Raw genomic sequence first — 23,293 nt, 5'->3', positions numbered from 1 at the left:
AAAAAAGGCAGAAGCACACAGTAACTCGTGTGCGTCCCCCCACAAGCTAAAAACGCAGTTTTTTTCAATGGACTTTGGTGCAGGAGAGTAAACATCACACAAACTTCCGTTTCCTGATAGAAAATGCAGGCTAATGTATGACCCTTTTCTTAAGTGGCTTAAATCTGTTTTTCCTTGTGTGAAGTGTTGGAAATATCCCTTTAATGTAAGACTAAGGAGAACACGAGCTTACAAAACCTTTGATAGACTCTGTTCCTTCTCTCCGTCTGTGCTTGTGCTGTGGCAGCTGTAGTTGCTCCTTTTTTTAATTTTAGTAGGCCTGTTGGCTGCCTGGTGAGTAATTGGACGGCGGGGCTCGGGTTGTAAATAGATGTTCTATTCTCATGGTTGTTTTCCTCAGCTGGGAGACCACGTACCCCATTATAGAGGATAGTCACGGGAAAAACCAAGCAGGTGCTAGAAATCCCAGGGTTAGCGCGACAAACGCACAAATAACGTCAACGGTGTTTCCTCTGGCGATGCACAGTGATTTCTGTCCACTTTACCTCACAGTTGTTCCATGAGTCATCGCCTTATTTTCAGACTCATTACTACAAAAAGGCCTCATATGTAACCGAGCGAGTGTCATGTGTCAGAAAGGACAGGTTAGGACAGCAACACCACAGCAGATGCAGATAACTGTCTGTCAGCAGACAGAAAAGTTATATATGGTCTATATGAGGAACTTTTACGCCAACCATTTGGGGTCATGTGACCGACTGTGGCAGCCCAGGTTTCAGACGCCTGTTATAGGATAGAATCAAGTGTCAACCCATCGTGATGTCACCGTGATGTTGGCTTGTGAATTCCTGTTCTTGAGGCCTGGAGTTGAAATTGTTTTGTCCATAAAGACCAGAGGTGACCTGGTTTCCCCAGACCTGCCAGGACCCTTTAAATCTAGTTTGGTGTTTAATTCAGACTCCCCTACATTTGTTTTTATATGCTTATATTATGCACTAAATAATGTTTGAGTTTTGAGTTTAGTCTACTGTACATCCACCTACAACTGCAACCATGCACCCTCATGGGTGTTTCTAGCCGTCCACTACATGGTTTCCATGCCCCCATTTAGCCTGAATCGGACCCTAATTTACAAAATGGATGACATTCTGTATTGAAGAGAACCTGAAACAAGTGATTGAGATCATAAGCGACGCAGAAAAAATATGTACTGACATTTTAAATCATGTTTTTCATGAGTGGAGTCGCTCTCTGATTCAAGGGAGTAGTACTTCTTGCTAATCCCACTAGCATAGCCTTACCTGTGTTTATCGTTAATATTTCACTTCTACTGTTACACACACTTCTAAACATTCTGTTTTTGTTTAGCTCACACAGTTAAATATCTACTGCAAAGCTAACTGTACAGTGTTAGCCTGTATAGCCTTCTTCATGCTAGTGCTAGCTTGTTCAAACACAAACATGTCAGCAGTATTTAAAGATCAAATCTCACAATATACATTACAGAACAAACAGGGACTAAAATGCTTTTACAAAAGAAATATTGCTTATGTCACATATTGGGTATTTTGTGTGTTAGCAGGATTTGATATTTAAGTTTTCAGATGTTTCACAGAATATTGGCTAAAGTCCTGTCATTCGGTTTAAATAACCTCACAATTCCAGTTTTCATCACTTTTTTTGAGCTGCTTTATCATTCTTGGTAGAATAATCAGAATTTTCAAGGTGACTCTCTGTAGGCCTCTCACTCTGGAGTCCTGATTAGTGTCTGGATTGGTGAAGTGGTGAGGTGTCTGCTCTGCTCTGTTCGTGTGTATGAATATTCATTTGCGTGTAAAAACACAAAGTATGTGGGAAAGTGGAGAGAGCGGCAGCATAACGGATGGAATTTACCTGACTTCACCTTTGTGAGGAGCCCGGAGACGTGTTATTGCCCCCAATAGGCCATTTAAAAAAGTGGTACCGCAGTAGATTGTTTACTGGATCTGCTCATGAGCATCACCTCTGTGTTTGTTAAAGGTTTTCCCTCCGCTGAGGCAACCATAACATGCCACTAACAATTATAATTATGATGATTGTTTCCATTTATTACAGCCGTTTCCCTCCACTCTCGAGGTTTGGCTTTTAAACCTGGGCTGTAAAAAACTCAAGTGAGGGCACACACACACACAAATACACACATAGCCTCTGTGCTACTATACTGATATCTTTGCTACTCGGCCCTGAAGCCACAGAACACTGGTTATGTCATGTAATATGTTTAAAAGGGCCCCTCATATCAGATTATGATTAGGGCCCGAGCACTCACACAGTGAGTTATTTTATTTCTTCTGCAACAATCACTTTTTTGAGTTCCTAAATGTTGGTGAAAATGGATGCACACTGGCACCAAAATCAGAACTGGCAAAAAAGTCTATAAAATGAGTGAAATACATAGAAAAAATGGTGCAAAATGGCTCCCTAAGGTGAAACCCTGATGGAAAAAGCGGAAACTAAGTTGCACCAAATTTCACAAAACTTAATGGGAATGTGTAACAGCCCAAGACAAACAAAAAAGTCCATTGCGGTCACGGTCTCAACTCAACAGAAAGTCGGTCATTTTGAATTTGGTGTCCATCTTGACGATTTGCATGTTTCATATATGAACTCGACCAACATTTAAAAAAAAAAAACAAAAAAAAAAAACCTGTCAATTCATCTTGCAGATTCGAAAGGGCGTGGCCATGGCAACCATTGGAATTTTGGCAAATTCTGACCCTTCACCACGAAACAGGAAGTGCCCTGTAACTGTGCCGTACATTAACCGATCTGCTCAGCCGGTGATCCAGCCCCCCCCCCCCCCCCCATCACCTGACTGACTGGAAAAAATAACAAGGATTGAGTCGAGGGAGCAGCGGCATTGGCACAGACTGGGCTTTAAAACCAGACAAACGACAGACAGACAGACAGACAGACGACAGACAGACAGACGACAACCAAAGGCTTCAGATCAAACAGTGGAGTAAGTGAATAAGAAAGAGCTCAGTGACTGTGGGATTAGAATTTCCTGAGGAAGTCCAGTGATTTATGATCAATTTCTGAGATTGCTAATGCTACATTCACCAGAGTCTTGAATAAGACAGGCTTCATTAGAGTGACACTCTGGAACATTTCTGTTGAGACTTGCACTTCTTTCTTTCTTTCTTTCTTTCTTTCCCGCAGATTTATTTTTAGCCTGTCAGACACACTGAGGCAAAACCCTCAGATTTTTTGCCTTTTGCTGATCCTGACGTTTTTTTGAGGTGTAAAATCGCACATTTTATGAGTGTTGACAACTTAACTCAGTTGGAGTAATGATGTGTTACTCACTCAGTTGTGGGTATTTACTTGCATTGCTATATAATATAATAAGTATAATAAGTATTGTGAGTAAATAATAACGGTTGACTATACTGGCCTTGGGCTAATGCTAGAGACACTTCCTCCTTCACTTTATGCCCCGCCCCTTCTCAATAGCAATTTGTTTTTATGTGAACTCATTGTTGTTTCTAAGTCACTGGTTACTTCAGTTTCCAGTCAAAACAGAATGACTTATGTTAGACTTAAAAGTCCAGTGTGTAAGAAATAATCTAACGGTGAGACCGCAGACTGCAAAAAAACAGAGAACTCGGAACTTTGGTGGAACTATGACGCTCTGCTAGTTTGTTAGTTTGTGCTGCTTTTGAAATAGATAGATATAAACTTTATTAACCCAGTTGGGAAATTTAGGACAATTTAGGTGCAGTGTAAATATTTACCAGCTTCCGTAAAGGCCTTTGCGTAAAAAAGTACCCATGAAATATTTATTTTAAGGTGACAAAAACCAAATGATTTGTATTTAAAAGCAATTAAACACATATTCAAACATACCGATCGGTAGAATTATCAATTTCAGCCAATAAACCCTTTGAAATTTGACACATTGGACCGTTTGTGTCTCCGGCTAAATGTTTGCCGGACACAGCGATAAATCTGTGTCATTACTACCTGAACTATCCCTTTAACACACACTAACACATACTGTATGTGTGGTATGAATCTTCTCAAGTGTCGTCCTTTAAAGTTCACATGTAGCTCCGCGACGTCAATCACAGCACAAGCAGCTTTATTAGTTTACAGATATTAACACGACGTTAGCATCATGTGCTTTGCGCCTTCACACACACATGCATGGACACCTGCTGAGTGACAGGTCTCAAGTTTGCATAACCGCGCGGCGGGTGTTCGCGTGGCGTGCCAAGGTATGACGCTACACATGTATGTCACAGGCCCGGGAGCTAATTCCGTCTCCCTGGAGTGGGCGTGGATGGCAGGAACATGACCTCAGTTACTATGGACACTTTAACAGACACGGAGACGTGTGAGGACGTATGTGTCCTCTGATATTGGCCCATATATACAGCTCTTAACACCCGTGGAGACTTTCTATAGGCGAGCAGATTCATGACTCCTCGGCAGTGATGCACAAATGTCCCATAAAAACACAATTTCAGTCCCATTTTAATTAAGGAAAACACTCTAATCTCAGACGTCAACTTGTGGAATTAAAAGTGAATTTACCAGCACAGCAAATGAGCTTTTATGTCAGTGCGTGCGTGGAGCTCATCACCAAGGCAAAAAGAAGGACGTTAAAGAAGAGTTTCATTTATTGTCTTTACTGTAGTCTAAGTGTTTACAGAGTTAAATAAAAGGGACATATAATAAAGTTAACAGCTTGTGTTTTTCTGCTCAGTTTGCGGCTGTTTGTCTCAATAAGACGTCAAGCTTAGACGTGAGAATAGACTGCGGGCGTTGAAGAAACACCGGTTGCAAGGGAGCAACGCTTTTCTGTCGCCTAATCAACTCACCGTCGTGGGTCTAGCTCCACCGGTACTGTACCATACCATTAACTCTGGTACCCCAAGGGAAGGGTACCGGAAAAATGGAAAGGTTATATCAAAGGTTGAGGCTAGTTATTTTGGTACTATTCTTAATGGAAATGCCAAAAAATACAGAAGTGTTCCACACAGATGAGCAGTAGGTGGCACTAAAGTCCATTTCACTACAGAGGAATAACAAGGTGCTTACATTCCGAGTTAGAACTGGGAATTTCCAGGATTCTAGAATGCTGCTACTTTTATCATTGATAGCATTTATGTCGTATTTTTATTCCGCAGTAAATCAATCGTTCACATTCTACTATTTAATTTTAATCCGTAGACATGTTGCTATTTGGTGTTAGTAAATAAAATAATTAAATAAGTAAATAAAAAGTGCCATTAGCTGCTGATAAATGGTAGCATTTTGTTGCTATTCCAGTAATAAATTTGCACTAATTGGAGGAATATTGTTTCCTCATAATAATCCTCCATCATGTCCGCATTTCCACTACAGTAAAATGCGTAAACAGGATTTCCTGTGATTTATAAATGTCCTCTTTTATTTCCTTTGTGCTCATTTGCACCTAAATTGTATTAAAAGGCCAACATTTCCACCTTCCTCATGAGTCAACTGGTGCCCAAACACACTTAAGAAACTAATCAACTAGATTATACGAGTTATATTGTAATACAGTCTCTAATTATAGTCTCTCAACACATTTAACTGATCACTTTGCTCATTTTGAAATTGTACAGAAAAGCCATTCAGTGCGTTTACAATCAAAATCCTCCGTCTTTATTGACCTGTTATTGCTATTTTTCCGTGTCGTTCCCGACGCCTTTAGGTTATTTATTGTAGCTTCTGGTCTATATTTTCTATTGGACTTGTTTCTCATGTGACCGTCTTTGTTTTCTCCTGCTTTGTCTCTTCTCTCAACAACTCCGACCTCCACTGCTTTATTTAACCAGCGTTATCGAACGCGTCGACAACCACAAACGCCGCGTTGCTTAGCAATGTAGCGTTTGGGTCTGTTTGTGCAGCCGCTGTTGAGTTTACATTACGCGCTGTATATACATACACCTGCTGTTTATTTTTATAGAGAAGAGGCGGGGTCACAGTATATGCACACCCGCCCACCGCGGTGTTCAGGGGTTTCTATTCATTTGTTCACCCATTTATATCAATGAAGAAATGCACAAACACAAACGCCCCTTTGTATAATGTTCACACACCACATGCTCCAAGCTCATAATACAGCTAAATCAACACATCACTGCAAGCATTTTCAACTAAATTGAACATAATAGCCTTTATAAAGAAGGGATTTACTGCAGGATTATATGAGTGCAGCTATAGTAAACATCCTACTGATTATAATAATCATTTATATTCACATGCAAAGTCCCTGACTGCAATTGAATGGTTGCTTTCTGTGTCGTTACCAGCTGGGAACAGCATTAAAATACCAATATACAGTACAGGTCTGTTATGAACCATTAATTATAGCTTGTGAGAAAGTGTTCCACAGCTGAGGCCACGCATTAGCATGAATTTATACTCATTGTGGATGTGGGTTTTTGAGTTGATTTGAGGCAACATTTGCTTAAATGTGGTGTGAAAATATTTTTCCCATTGGTACGTATAATAATAATCATATTAAAATGAGCTTTTTTCTTATGAGAGTGAAACAGAAACTGAACACATTTAACTTACTTAATTAGTTACATTTACTAACTTTAAGCTTACCCTTATACAGGCAGATAGATAGATACTGTAGATAGATAGATAGATAGATAGATAGATAGATAGATAGATAGATACTGTAGATAGATAGATAGATAGATAGATAGATAGATAGATACTGTAGATAGATAGATAGACAGATAGATAGATAGATAGATAGATAGATAGATACTGTAGATAGAAAGATAGATAGATAGATAGATAGATAGATACTGTAGATAGATAGATAGTAGTTAATAGATCATTAGTGACATATTAAACAGCTTAATAAAGGTGTGACATATTTGGAGATGAGCAACATATTCCATATTTCTATCCCAGTGAAAGACTCCAGTGTATTGAGCAGACAGTTGGTCATTGGTCTCCTCTAATCTTTATCCACACAGCTGTTATAACCACTATTTTATTTATCCCCTGGAAAACACACACACACACACACACACATGCTGAAAACCATCTGTGCCCAGCAGTGAAGAGATTGTGAGCCAATAAATGAATTAGAATTTGATCGCTGGCTCATTTAGCAGAATGGGATTCTTGCTTAGCTGGGAGACAATTAGAAGCAATCAGCTATGAACACAGCCTTTCCATAAATCTTATATTGGAGCTGTGCTGTGCAGAGTCTCACAGTCTCACAGCTCATCGCCGTCTCACAGCTCATCGCCGTCTCACCTCAAACAAGAGAGTCCACCCCCAACCTCCCGTTCCTCTCAAAGCAACTGAGAGTATTGATTTTCCCGTGTGATAATTATAGCTTTCATTAACAGAGGCTGCAAAACAGAGCAGTCTCCTCCAGTCATCTCGCCCTCAAGGACGCTTCTTTTCTCCACCACCACCCCCGAAATATGAGAGACTGGATCCATTTCATGTGCGTGGAATTGATCCGGAGCAGGTGAGGAGAAGTTATCAATAAACGGGTGAACTTTTGCTGATGGACGCTGTGCATGTGTTCACAGAGCATGTGTTCACAGTGCATGTGTTCACAGTGCATGTGTTCACGGAGCTGCTGGTGATGTCAGAGTGCAGCAGGAAGTGATGTCTGTGTCACATGACCTGCATCTCAAAACAAAGACACACAGATTAAACTTCTGAATATGACGTCACTTTCTAAACGCTTCCACACATGTCACATGTTTAGAAAGTGTTTAGAAAGTGACGACAGTAGCCCACAATGGACAAACCAAACATGTTTTGCCTTTTTAATGCTAACTGAAGGCTACATACTGTATGTTCTCACCTGGAAGGGAAAGGTGAGGTGAGCTTTACTCGATTACAGTTAGGTTTAGATTCAGGTTAAGGTTTAGATTCAGGTTAAGGTTTAGATTCAGGTCTGGGTTTAGGTTCAGGTAAAGGTTCACCCATATAATGTTGACTATATAGTTTGTATTATTGTTTTTTGCCGCATGCTAATTTAGTTGCGTGGCGTTGTGAGTGTGTTATGCTAAGTAAGTAAAGTAAAAGTTTCTGAAGACGATTAGCGTGAGAGAGTCTTTGCATGCTAACGTGCTATAGCTTGTCTATATTACCGTGATGTGCTGGACATACTGTACGTTTCTGGGGACAATATCTGTGATAACATGGGGAGCAATGCAGCTACTGAGCTAATGCTAAGTCCCTGTCAACTAAAGTATGATGTTATGATGGTATTAAGCTAATTAAGCTAATCAAGCTAGCACAGTGACAACTCCTTGACTCAACAAAGCTTTTGTCTTTTGTCTTTTGTCTTTTGTCTTTGTCTGGAGGTCTCAGCTCAGAATGTCTGTGTCTCAGGTTTGGACAAGTTTTAGGACACCAATAACGTTTTGGTGGCATTTGTGTTTTTAGAACGAAACGAAACAGGATAGATTTTGTGGACATTTTCTGGGGATGTTTGTAAGTTTATAAGCCAAAGAAGAAGTAACTCAATGTTAGTATTGATCTGGACGTGAATCCTGACATCATATTTTACTTTGATTTATTTAAGTAACCTTACAGTTTGAAACCTTAATCACTACTTGCACAGACTCCAAATAAATACAAGATTGCAGGTCCATATTTGGAGAGATTATGGTCTAATTTTCATACAGTGGGAGGAAATGTTTCAAGGTCCATCTGTGTTTATACAGTCTATAGCCAATGTTCTCAATGCTACATCCAAACGTAAACAAATATGCAGAGAGATGGATCAGAAATTAAAATGATGTTTACCAAATTCTCCATTTCTGTGTTTCGACCTCAGCGTCAGGAGGGATGTTTGGATTCAGCTCCAGTCGTCACTTCTGTTTTCTATTCTCTGTGTGAAGCGTGGAGACTTGGACTCTTCCCTGCATCAGCTCTCCGGAGGCTGCGTGGCACGAAGACGACACAAGGTTTCTCCACCGTTTTTGTCCATCACACTGAAACCTTTATTTACTCTAGATATGAACAGTCGGATCAGTCCACACCGTCTGACATGATTATAAGACAAGCTTTGGTCCACATCACGAGTCTGAGGCTGCTGCGACATTTCAAAGTGGGACAGAGTCTGAGAGCCTGCAGCGTTACAGCAGACACACACACACACACACAGAGAGAATCCCTCATGAGAAACATAAGCTCAATGCATCATTTCTAACCTTTGCCAGTCACTGGAGCTGTTTGTTTTGGACTGTCTCCACTCTCAGTGTGTGTGTGTGTGTGTGTGTGTGTGGTCTATATCACTATTTTGTGGGGACAAAATGTGGTCGTACAGAATTATAGGGACTTGTCTTTGCTGCTAGGACAAAAATAAAGTCCTCATAACATTAATTAACACAGGGATTTAGGTTCAGGTGTAGCTTTAGCTTTAAATTCAGGTTTACGTCCAGGTTTTTGGATTTTTTGGATTAGGTTCCATTTCATGGCAAAGGTGTAAGTCCAGGATCAAGTTCAGGTGTCGGGTCCAGTTTCTGGGTTAAGGTATAAGTTCAGCTCAATGTTGAGGTTTAAATTTAGGTCCAGGTTTAGGACAAAATGTTGGTTTCGGCACAAGTTTAGGTTTAGGTGTAAATTCTGGTGTAAGTTGAGGTTTTGAGTTTTAGGTTCTGGTCTAGGTTCAGGTGTGTGTGTGTGTGTGTGTGTGTGTGTGTGTGTTCTCAGGTTACTGCAGTAATTCTCTCCCACTTTCTGTGGTTTTTATTACTCTCTCTCTCTCTCTCTCTCTCTCTCTCTCAGTCTTACAGGAGCTTCCGGGTAACTGTATCAGCCATAAACACACACACACACACACACACACACAGTATATATAGAGAGAGCAGACATGGGCTTGAGTGACCAATGGTTGTTGAGTGTTTGCTAAAAAAAGAAGCTCTTTTGATGGAGTTGCATAATGAGTGTGATGTCAGCATTGTTCTTCCCACGGTAACAAGTGACGCTGACGAGAGAGAGAGAGAGAGAGAGACAGAGAGAGAGAGAGAACGTGAAGGAGAGAGAGAGTCAACGCTGCAGGGAGAGAGGGAGAGCGAGAGAGAGAGAGAGAGTTTCCTGTCAAAACACACTCACACGGTTTAGATCTCTTGGTGACACAGTGACAGAGAGGAGCTTCCCTTCTTCACACTTCCTGTGATGCTGTTTAATTACACTCTCCTGCTGCTGCTGCTGCACACACACACACACACACACACACACACACACACACACACACTGAACTTATCGTCTCACATCCATCCTGACGTAACAGCACAGACATAAACATGAACTTACTGTGTGCGCTTTACTCACTGTTTATTTTCAGGAAGGAGTTCCTAAAACCTTTATTATCTTGATTGGCCACTAGAGGGCGACTCTACTGGTTTATGTGTCACCCCGGGACTCCCCTGCATGGATGTTGTGTCACTTGACCAGAGAACGAGAAGAGAACGCGGGGCTTTTATTCTGAAAACAAAATCAGACGCTTAATGTTCGTGAAAGTTTTGCGTTCCTTCGTAATATGTTTGCGTTTGACACGTCGTTTGAATTCCAACGTTTGTTAACAACGTTCATCCTTTCATTACAAATACATGCTTTTAGGCTGGATATGAACAAATACTCCTGATTGTGTCTGTTATTCTTCTTCTTGTTATTATGATTTCTAGTCAGTCGAGTGTAAGACTGTTGAACCTTCACTCCATTGAATGCCATTCCAAGTATTTGATGAGCCATGAACCATGTGATCCATTTACCATCCAAACATCCATCGCTGAGCAAAATGTCAAACTGGAATGAGGAATTCATTTTGTTCTCTCCCTTCACGTGGGATCAGCCAACATGTTTCAGTGATTTGATCCTGGGGTTAAAATAAGCTGCACGGATCAATGACGAAATATCGGCAAATGTTTGATGTCAATAAACTTAACGTGAAAAAAAACCCCATTCGACTCATTAGAAGGAACATCATAATAATAATTAAATTTAAAATGTCACCATAGTTAATGAACAAAATGATGTCTCGCCTGCGTGATCAGATTAATAAAGTTTATTCATAGAGACGACGACATATGAAACAGACACATGGCGGCGGAGTAAGTAAACATAGACAAAATGATATTTATAATACGACACAGAGCTGATAATCCTTTAAACTGAAGGTTGATGGTTCCACTCTAATTGTCAGGAGTCAAAATTAACATTTGATAAGAGAAAATTAAGCAAATACATACAATTATTCATCAACTAGCAACAAGAAATGACACGTTTTTCTTCTTTGGCTGTAAACTTTTGTGTTTGAAAAGAGTTTCAGACAATACAGGTGTATCCAACTGCAGCCACGCCCATAGAAAGACACGCCCCCTTACAAAAAATACTTGTAATAATCATGTTAAAACGGTTTAAATCTATAAATATTATATAAAAGGGACATCCACAGAAATAGGTGGCAACGGGAGTTCTAGTATTACAAATTTTTCCCGATTGTTGGGTGAAGGGGAGTGGTCTATGTTGTCATGATCATGTTTGTCTCAATTCAATCATTTTAAAATTTAAAATTATTTAAAAATAATTAGAATTAGATTTAGTTTTTGATGAATCACTGTGATTTTTCGTGCTGGGTAGTCGATCACCCAAGTATGTTCCCATTAAATTTTGGTAAGAATCGGCCAACTGATGATGTCATCAAATCTATCTCATTTTCAAGAAATCCCCGTCTCTCATCAATGGGCAAAACTAAAAAAAAGATATATTTTCTGTCACAACTCTGAACGTCGGATTTGAACAAAATTTGGTGTGTGTATGCAGGCTGACACACTCTACCATCAGACCAAGTCTCATCTGGATGTGTTTCAGATTACAGATTAGCCGGCAATTTTAAAATTAAATTAAAAATGAAAAAATGTAACATGGTTCCCATTGAACACATTCACGTGTGTATATTGGCAACATCTTAACACATGAGGATGAATTTTGTTATGTTTATGTAAGATGGTAACAGCTATAGGCAGGTTGTTACATATGGTTTCTATAGGTTTAATCACTGGAAATGTTTGTTCTGTTCTAAACCTTGGAATATTAAGACCACAGCTCTGTTACAATGTCCGCCTTCAGTTCAGTGAGTGCTGCAGTGTAACTTTATCTCCCTGCGTTGGCATTTTTGTCTGATCGAGTCAAAGTGCAGCAGTAATGCAGTAAAAAATTCACAGGACTGTGCAGATCACAGTGCGTAGACGTTCGTCTGGAAAACAAAGTGGAGTAAAAACACACACACACACACACACACACACACACACACACACACTGTTCTGTTATTGAAACCTCATACAGTCACGGTGTTGGTGCGAGAGACAAATCAAGTGTGGCAGTGTCACAGTGTTTGTGTGGTCACCTTGAAGAGCCGCAAGCATGCTGGGCCACAGACGGCGGTCTGATTACTGCGCAGGTTCACGGGAATAATGAGCGAATAAGAGCACGAACGCAACAGGAGGAGAAGTCGATGGTGAGGTCTGTGTTGTTCAGAGCTGTAGACAGAGATTTCACTCACGCTCTAATCAGCTGCAGAAGCTGGAGTTTCATCTGATGTAGGAAAAATGGTATTATGGTATGGAGGCCCCGCAGGGTCAGTTTTGCATTGCCTTCCAATAGTTTTTACGTTCCTTGGTAATACTTTTGCCTTCCTTCGCAATACTTTTGCCTTCCTTCGCAATACTTTTACGTTCCTTCACAATACTTATATGTTCCTCTGTAATACTTTTACGTTCCTTCACAATACTTTTATGTTCCTCTGTAATACTTTTACGTTCCTTCACAATACTTTTATGTTCCTTCACAATACTTTTATGTTCCTCTGTAATACTTTTATGTTCCTTCACAATACTTTTATGTTCCTCTGTAATACTTTTACGTTCCTTCACAATACTTTTATGTTCCTTCACAATACTTTTATGTTCCTCTGTAATACGTTTACGTTCCTTCACAATACTTTTATGTTCCTCTGTAATACGTTTGCCTTCCTTTGTAATGATGTTTTGTCACTTTTTAATCATTTAGTGTGAGTATTTGTGTTTTTACTACTATATGCTGTTTGCCACATTCTGCCACAGAAGCTAATATCACAAAGTGCGTCAAAGCATCAAACATTCCCATGATCCCAGGCTGTTGCCTGACGTCATCAAATTATTATTATTATTTCATTGTTTTGATATTGCGATACCTCGAGTAGCAGATATCACATACTGTGCCTTTAAGTGTCATCAGGGTTCACAGCAGGCCCACATCCTTCCCCGACTGTTGGGAGTCCAAACTCGAGGCGTCATAATTGTCACGGCGGATTCTGTTAATAATTCTCAAAAGAGTGAGTGGAGGAGGAGGAGGAGGAGGAGGAGGAGGAGGAAGCAGCGAAGGGCGCCACTGTGCAACCAGTGTCTCCCCAGCTGTGACGTGTGAACGCTGATGTCACAGTTTACGTGTTGTGCACAGCGGGAACCGTTGGCAGCTGTGAGTGTATTCATGTAGCAGCTGCAGCGTGCACACACAGGTTCCTCCTCTTCCTCCTCTTCCTCCTCTTCCTCCGCTTGTTTCTTTTCTCTCTCTCTAATGTTTAGCTGAAGCCCAGAGATAAGTCCAAATATAGCAGATGAGGGAGAGGGGGACGAGTGACTCATCAACATCAACTGAATTGATGTGAGTGCTGTGTATGTGTGTGTGTGGGCTGGTCTTTATATCCCAATGGGGACCAGGATACACACTAACCTATGGAGGCTGTTACAGGGTTTCAGGCAATATCCCGGCTCCAGTGTCTCTGCGCTGAGGTCCACATGACCTAAATGACGTCCGCCCTGTCTCCATGACGGCCGGCGCTGGTGTCTGCCTGCAGCGTAAACATTTGTAACCATGCAATGAATCTGATAAATCTGATAAATCAGATAGTGATGATGGAAAACAAGCCTTTTTCTAAGTGGAAGCTGAAGTTTGTGTCACCTTGTAAACTTTACGCTCTCCCATCCCCCCACCCTAACAAATCCCCTAGAGAAAATCAACGAGTTTTACATTGCAGCACATAGGAGTTGTGTTGCCCCCATTATTGACTTAAAATGTGTTATATTGTGAGTTGAGTGTTGTAAATACTTAATTAAAATGTATTTAAATGACACAAACATACTAAATAAAAGAGTAGTAGACCAGCAGTTCATGTGTGGTCATGGGCTGGGAGAGTGAGCGGATTACAACACACCGCGATGGTGATGTTATACTGATATTGGACCAGTTTTCCTCTGCGAGTAAACACACATTTCTATATGTGGACAATAAATGATGATATTGTTTACATACTGTGTGGTTTCCCACAGTGCTGCTTCATTATCAATGTTGACAACCAATCAGAAGATTAGCTGCTCAGTGTGGAATCTTCACTAATTAGTGTTTACATGAAGTGAACTGTTGCTGTGTCTCTGTGTGTGTGTGTGTGTGTGCTTTTTGTTTGTTACCTCTTTAGGACCTTCTCTGTCATAATCACTGACCTTATCAGGACCAGAACCTGGTCCTAATGTAGCAGAACCAAAGTTGAGATTTGAATTGTAGTTTGGTTACAGTTAGGATTAGTGAGTCCTTCTTAAAAGGATGGCTGCGCCAACCTGTGTATGTGTGTGTATTCTGGTATTACTGATGTTGTGGGGACCGGGTTAAACAGCCACATTTTGGGGACTTGTTTCCCTAATGGGGACAAATAGCAATTTTACAAGTGAAAACATTATTTAAGATTATGCTAATGCACCCAAGGTTGTGTGTGTGTGTGTGTGTGTGTGTGCGTGTGTGTGTGTGTGTGTGTGTGTGTGTGTGTGTGTGTGTGTGTGTTTGTGTGAAAGTGTATTTTGGGTGTTGTGTGTGTGTGTGTGTGTGAGGCTTAACAGATTGTTTTACAGTGTTTAGGCTTTTTTTCATGTCAATATGTCTCAGAAATGCCAAGCAAATATGAGCGTGGGAGTGTTGGGGTGCTGAGTGGATGTGTGTAAATGTGTGTAGGTGTGTGTGTGTTAATGTGTGCATGTGTCTGTGTCTGTGTGTGTGTTTGAGACTGAGAGAGAGAGTGAACACGATGTACCCAGGCACAGTTTTCCTGGGCTTCGTCCAACTGTAGGAGTCTTCTTGCAGCTATGTGCTTTGGGGACACCTCCTGTCACGTCTGTCCCATATCCTCTGTTGTCACCCTACCCCGATCTACCCATGTGACCTTGCTTTACCCCCATAAAAAAACTACTGCCACTGATACCCCTCCTATGCCCTCCTATGTTGCACCTCCCTCCTGCCTTTTTAGTTTAAATCTGACCCCCGTCCTTTCATGGCTTTTTAGCAGCATCTCGATGTTTTTTACACTCTCACCCTCTCACTCTCCTCACCCTCACCCGCCTCTGTCTCCCACCTTGTATTACCAGCCATCTCTACTCGTCTTCATGTCCTCTCTGAAGCTCGGTGGATTTGTGAGTTTGGTCATGTGAGTTGAACTCTCTCTCTTCGGTGCCAAGCCTGGCGCCAGTGGCGTGAAGACAAAACACAACACCCAGAATACACACTTTCTCACACACACACACACACACACACACACACACACACATCACTACACTAACACGTGCACTGAGAGTTTAAAGAGGTAATCCTTGAGATCCTCTTGTTTTTGTTTTGGTAACACGTCTGGTGGTCATTACGCTGCTGCTGCTCTGGCTCCGCGGTCACATTTCTGTTGATGAAGTTTGTTAACTACCATTTTTTCTTCAATTATTTCCTAAAAAAAAAAAAAAAGTGCCTCTTTGTGTCAGTTTTTTTTTCTCCCAGGGAAGAGAAGAATATTTGGTTTTGCTAGCTAGCTACGTGCCATCACTGTGAGCCGTGGCTCACTAGTGGGGGTTTGAGGTATTGCAGATGAGCTGTAAAATCAGCAAAACTTTCTTTGTTCCAGGAAAATTATAAATGAAGGTATGATGTGTCATTTTGTTTTTAACGTATTTTAATAATATAAACTAAGTTGTGTCTATAAAAACATAGAGTTTCTCACTTGTGGCCAAAATGGTAATCAGGATTATTTTTGTTCAATGTTAAGATTAGAGATGGGATGATTTATATTTTGGGATGTTTTCCACTTTAAATTGTTCCCCCCCAAAAAACCCAATTTGTTTCTCACCAGGTAAAGTGATGTCAGTGTGTTTTCGAGACATTTTAATACAGTTTTTAATTAAATGTTGAGGAGATTTTCGCAGTTATTGCAACAATATTGAGAATCCAATTATGTTCTACCATAAATTGTTCATCATGAATAATAAAAGGTCACATTGTTCATTGTTAATTAAATATGATGTAGTTTTTATTTCAGAGTTGTGCTACATAATCTGGATCTTTCTATCTTGTTGTTATGCCTTTTACTTTGTAATATGTGGCCTAGAAATAAAGTTGACTCTGACGTTGACCCGTGTTCTTGATTTGGAACAAGTTTAAAGAAAATTGGATTGCATGGGAGCAAAGTAAAACAGCGGGACATTTAAAGTGTTAAAACCACGTTTGCTTCTTTTGCAGCAGAAGCTCCTGATGATGAAACCCTTCCTCCATTTTCAGAGACAGGCGGGAAGGACGCGATAGGAAAACACTGATATTGAAAGGGTGAAGAGATTGAGCGAGGCATATGAACGAGGGAATGAGGGAAACAGCGGGATGAGCGAGGGAAATCTGGGTTTAAGAGCTTTGCTCCACTTTAACGCGAACAAATTATTCTGAGCCTGCAAACAATGGAGCCTGGAGAGGAAGAGGACTCAGCTGAGATCAACACCATGTAGGAATTAATGAAGTTCTCCAGCAGCACACAGGAGAGAGCTTTTACAATCAGGAGGCAGGAGACACTCTCATAATTGTGTTTTAAATAAAAAAAAAAAGAAAAGAAAGAAAAAAAAACACCTCATACTTTATTTTCCAATTAAAACTCCTGCACAGATTAAGACGCAATGATTTTTGTCTGTTTTATAGATTTGTCATTGAAGTTATAAGCTAACAGTTATGCTCGTAAAAATTCACCTTTACCTGCATTTTTACTAATAGATAGATAGATAGATAGATAGATAGATAGATGGATGGATGGATGGATAGATGGATGGATGGATGGATGGATGGATGGATAGATAGATAGATAGATAGATAGATAGATAGATAGATAGATATATGGATAGATAGATAGATAGATAGATAGATAGATGGATGGATGGATAGATAGATAGATAGATAGATGGATAGATATATGGATAGATAGATAGATAGATAGATAGATAGATAGATAGATAGATAGATAGATAGATAGATAGATAGATAGATAGATAGATGGATGGATGGATGGATGGATAGATGGATGGATGGATGGATGGATGGATGGATAGATGGATGGATGGATGGATAGATAGATGGATGGATGGATGGATGGATAGATAGATAGATAGATAGATAGATAGATAGATAGATAGATAGATAGATGGATGGATGGATAGATAGATAGATAGATAGATGGATAGATATATGGATAGATAGATAGATAGATAGCTTCACCTAAAAAAGAAATAATAGAAAATACTTGGTATACTATATGTGTACACTCTGTATTAGTAAATTGTATTTGGTTTTTGTTGTTGTTATTTTTCACTTTACCTGTATTTATTCTACATTTGGGCTACTGTGGGATCAATAAAGGAGCTTAATCTTCATTTAAACCTGGATTAATAATTTTTCTGAAGTTGGATCAAATGAAAACATTGCCTCCTTCAGTGCAGGATTTAGTAAATAACGATAACCGTGGCCTCAGATGAGCCTTCGTTGGGGATGTCCTCTGTTGCAGCACAAGCTTACACCAGGAATTATGTCACACGGTTTTAGGCTGAGGTGGATCAGCTCTCGCTGGGACAAAAATAGTTTTGTTTGAGTTTGGTTTGGTCTAATCTGAGGCTAAATCAAGCGTCCGTGTGACCGCGATGTTTACACTCCTGTCTGGCTGCAGGGCTACAGAGTGTCAGACGGATTAGAGAGGGTAACATCATTGATAGATCGTGTATTGATTCCTCTAAAGCAGATTGCATAATGCATGCAACAGAAGCAGGGCAGTCAAGATTTAGCTCAGCAGCCACTGTCTCTCTCTCTCTCTCTCTCTCTGTCTGTCTGTCTGTCTGTCTGATGAGGGGATTGCATAAGAAAGAAGAACAAAGGATGGATTGAGGTCATGGTGACTGTGGGAGACGGTGTGAGTGATTAGACCAGACACGTTCAGGCAACTGGAGTTCGCTCGCTGTCTGGAGGAGAAAGATGGAGGAAGATGAAGGAGAAACCTATTCCATTTGACTGCTGTGCTATTCCTGACCGCTCCAGAAATAAAACACTATGGAGGAGTGGGCGACCGCCTGCATAACATGCAGCAACCAGAAACGGCCTCACTCATGTGCAAATATCACAAAAACAAACATAGATAAATGTGACACATTGCACTCACACGCAAAAAGAACATTGAAAAGTGTTCACATGAGTGTGAAAGTTGTTTGTTTCAGTCTGGTCAAGGCTCATATATGACATTATAAAAAGCTGCACCAATGTGGTCATTTAAATTATAGTTAGCCAAGATTTGAAACTTTCCAAAGACACCAAATAAGTAAGATTGAGTTTTGAGGTTGTGTATAAAATGATGTGCAAACTGAGGGTCAGACAGGGTAACAACAAAGTCCTGGAGGAAAACTTTATATTTGTGGTTTATTTCAGTAGCAAGCATTTTAAGTGGTTTCTAAATAGGTTATTAATTACGTTGATAACGCTTTATGAATCATTAACGAGATGTTGTTATCGCATATTAGATCAAAATGAGCAATAGTGATTTGTGGCTTTGCAAATATCTGAGATCTCAGAGATTCGTCTCCCATACTCTCTGTGGTGCTATGTTACATTTATAATGGAAGAAGACTCGCTGTCTCTATATATATATATTCAATTAAATAATATATAGTAGCTACTTATTAGTAATATCAAAGGGTAAGAAGGTCTTTAGTGAGACCAAATCAGTGTGTAAAACTGTGTTACACTGTTTATAAATCCTTTATATGTTTTTTATATCCCTGCCTGAGGCCCACCTGCAATACCAAAGATGCCCACTAAGGGGCTTCACGTTCACAACAGTTTTTGTCAAACTCAGTTGTAACACGTATAAAAAACATCTTTTCACAACAGTTTTCTGAGTTGTTGTTGATGTTCGAAGGCCTTAAATTATACATAACTCAACAAAAGCAGCTAAAAAGCTTGACAGAATAATTTAATGACCAGGACATGACTTTAATCGACATGTTTACATGTCCTTTCTTCGTTTATATGTCTCGTACCACACACATAATAATTAAAAACGAGACGCAGCCTCGTTTGCTGAGGATTCAGAATCTGCATTACAGACCTGGCTATGCATGAAAAACAATAAATAATAACAATAACAACAATAATAATAATGATGGATGTGTGAAATATTCAGGAGCAAAGTGAGTAAACTGTGAGTGACACAGAGAATAAAGGAATTCTTTCTTTCTCCTCATTTTCTAACCGTCAGTGAAAGTTGCTGAGTCTGCTCCGTGTGTGTGTGTGTGTGTGTGTGTGTGTGTTGTCCCTTGCTGTTTGATTATATAAGGAGAAGAGGACGCAGTGGACCGGAAGTGTCCACAGGCTCAGTGGCTGCTTCACAGTGTGAGTGAAGGTTGTAAAAAGTGTAAAGTCCTTTTGAATGTGTTCTCCGTGAGTGTCTCCATTACGTGGTCAATTATCTGGGCCTTTAGATTGCAGCACTTTTGCAAGAGAGGACATTAAAATGCAGGCTCTGTCGCGTCCCTGCACTGACAGAAAAGACAGTCAATAAAAAGACAGTAGAGACAATAAAGACAGTGAAGACAGTTAAGACAGTAAAGGAAAAAACAGTAGAGACAGTGAAGATCAGTGAACTCTGACCTTTAAACGCTTCATGAATGTGTGAGTGAACACATTAAAGATGTGACATGATGTTACAAACACAGTTGACTTTAAGTTTCCACACTGAGGATAGAGGGAACAGATTATATGGACGTGTGCTGCCCTCTAGTGGTGCTAAATGATTAGTGCATTGACATTATTGTGACAGGATGGACATCTTACTACATACTATGATTTTTCTGTCACATTTTGGAAGACATACTAAACCAGGAGACACCCTAATGATGTAAAATAAACAAGTAGCTTTCAGTTAAAAGTACAAATAACAAACTCCCAAAAGTAAATAAATTACAAAAAATAATACCAATATAAAAATAAGTACTCTTTTAATGGACGACATACTATACAATGACTTTTTGACTGATCTTGGACGACATACTAACCCTTACCCTAACCCGACATACTATACTATGACTTTTTTGTCAAATTTTGGACGACATACTATACTATGACTTTTTTGACTGATTTTGGACGACATACTATACTATGTCTTTTTTTAATGATTTTGGACGACATACTATACTATGACTATTTTGACTGATTTTGGACGACATACTATACTATGACTTTCTTGACTGATTATGGACGACATACTATACTATGACTTTTTTGACTGATTTTGGACGACATGCTATACTATGACTTTTTTGTCAAATTTTGGACGACATACTATACTATGACTTTTTTGACTGATTTTGGACGACATACTATACTATGTCTTTTTTTAATGATTTTGGACGACATACTATACTATGACTATTTTGACTGATTTTGGACGACATACTATACTATGACTTTCTTGACTGATTATGGACGACATACTATACTATGACTTTTTTGACTGATTTTGGACGACATGCTATACTATGACTTTTTTGTCAAATTTTGGACGACATACTATACTATGACTTTTTTGACTGATTTTGGACGACATACTATACTATGTCTTTTTTTAATGATTTTGGACGACATACTATACTATGACTTTTTTGACTGATTTTGGACGACATACTATACTATATCTTTTTTTAATGATTTTGGACGACATACTATACTATGACTTTTTTGACTGATTTTGGACGACATACTATACTATGACTTTCTTGACTGATTATGGACGACATACTATACTATGACTTTTTTGACTGATTTTGGACGACATACTATACTATGACTTTTTTGTCAAATTTTGGACGACATACTATACTATGACTTTTTTGACTGATTTTGGACGACATACTATACTATGACTATTTTGACTGATTTTGGACGACATACTATAGTATGACTTTTTTGACTGATTTTGGACGACATACTATACTATGACTTTTTTTAATGATTTTGGACGACATACTATACTATGACTTTTTTGACTGATTTTGGACGACATACTATACTATGTCTTTTTTTAATGATTTTGGACGACATACTATACTATGACTTTTTTGACTGATTTTGGACGACATACTATACTATGACTATTTTGACTGATTTTGGACGACATACTATACTATGACTTTTTTGACTGATTATGGACGACATACTATACTATGACTTTTTTGTCAAATTTTGGACGACATACTATACTATGACTTTTTTGACTGATTTTGGACGACATACTATACTATGACTATTTTGACTGATTTTGGACGACATACTATAGTATGACTTTTTTGACTGATTTTGGACGACATACTATACTATGACTTTTTTTAATGATTTTGGACGACATACTATACTATGACTTTTTTGACTGATTTTGGACGACATACTATACTATGTCTTTTTTTAATGATTTTGGACGACATACTATACTATGACTTTTTTGACTGATTTTGGACGACATACTATACTATGACTATTTTGACTGATTTTGGACGACATACTATACTATGACTTTTTTGACTGATTATGGACGACATACTATACTATGACTTTTTTGTCAAATTTTGGACGACATACTATACTATGACTTTTTTGACTGATTTTGGACGACATACTATACTATGTCTTTTTTTAATGATTTTGGACGACATACTATACTATGACTTTTTTGACTGATTTTGGACGACATACTATACTATGACTATTTTGACTGATTTTGGACGACATACTATAGTATGACTTTTTTGACTGATTTTGGACGACATACTATACTATGACTTTTTTGACTGATTTTGGACGACATACTATACTATGACTTTTTTGACTGATTTTGAACGACATAATATACTATGACTATTTTGACTGATTTTCGACGACATACTATACTATGACTATTTTGACTGATTTTGGACGACATACTATACTATGTCTTTTTTTAATGATTTTGGACGACATACTATACTATGACTTTTTTGACTGATTTTGGACGACATATTGCACTATGACTTTTTTGACATATTTTGGACGACATACTATACTATGACTTTTTTGACTGATTTTGGACGACATACTATACTATGACTATTTTGGACGACATACTATACTATGACTATTTTGACTGGTTTTGGACGACATACTATATACTATGTCTTTTTTTAATGATTTTGGACGACATACTATACTATGACTTTTTTGACTGATTTTGAACAACATACTATACTATGACTTTTTTGACATATTTTGGACGACATATGTCTTTATTGACTGATTTTGGACGACATACTATACTATGACTTTTTAGACTGATTTTGGACGACATACTATACTATGACTTTTTTGACTGATTTTAGACGACATACTATACTATGACTTTTTTGACTGATTTTGAACGACATACTATACTATGACTTTTTTGACTGATTTTGGACGACATACTATACTATGACTTTTTTGACTGATTATGGACGACATACTATACTATGACTTTTTTGACTGATTTTGGAAGACATGCTATACTATGACTTTTTTGACTGATTTTGGACGACATACTATACTATGACTTTTTTGACTGATTTTTGACGCCATACTATACTATGACTTTTTTGTCTCATTTTGGACGACATACTATACTATGACTTTTTTAACTGATTATGGACGACATACTATACTATGACTTTTTTAACTGATTTCGGACGACATACTATACTATGACTTTTTTGACTGATTATGGACGACATACTATACTATGACTTTTTTGACTGATTTTGAACGACATACTATACTATGACTTTTTTGACATATTTTGGACGACATACTAAAGTATGTCTTTTTTGACTGATTTTGGACGACATACTATACTATGACTTTTTTA

General features: G+C 38.9%; 1 long non-coding RNA gene across 6 annotated transcripts in view; it reads left to right on the top strand.

The window, feature by feature from the left end:
* The window catches only part of LOC131448218 (uncharacterized), an 88,674-nt gene extending 71,532 nt beyond the window's left edge, over nucleotides 1-17,142 (top strand). For 3 of the 6 annotated variants that reach the window (XR_009234180.1, XR_009234176.1, XR_009234175.1), the window contains one exon: nucleotides 8,840-12,689. This is a non-coding gene — a long non-coding RNA (uncharacterized LOC131448218). Of the gene's footprint in view, nucleotides 1-2,705; nucleotides 2,838-8,839; nucleotides 12,690-16,587 lie in introns of those variants that run through there. The other 3 variants (XR_009234179.1, XR_009234178.1, XR_009234177.1) reach the window with 3 other exon arrangements.
* Nucleotides 17,143-23,293: the final 6,151 nt, after the last annotated feature.

Source organism: Solea solea, chromosome 21 (genome assembly GCF_958295425.1).
Source record: "Solea solea chromosome 21, fSolSol10.1, whole genome shotgun sequence".
In the NCBI taxonomy this organism is placed as follows: Eukaryota; Metazoa; Chordata; class Actinopteri; order Pleuronectiformes; family Soleidae; genus Solea; species Solea solea.
This window is presented reverse-complemented; position numbering and strand designations above follow the sequence as displayed.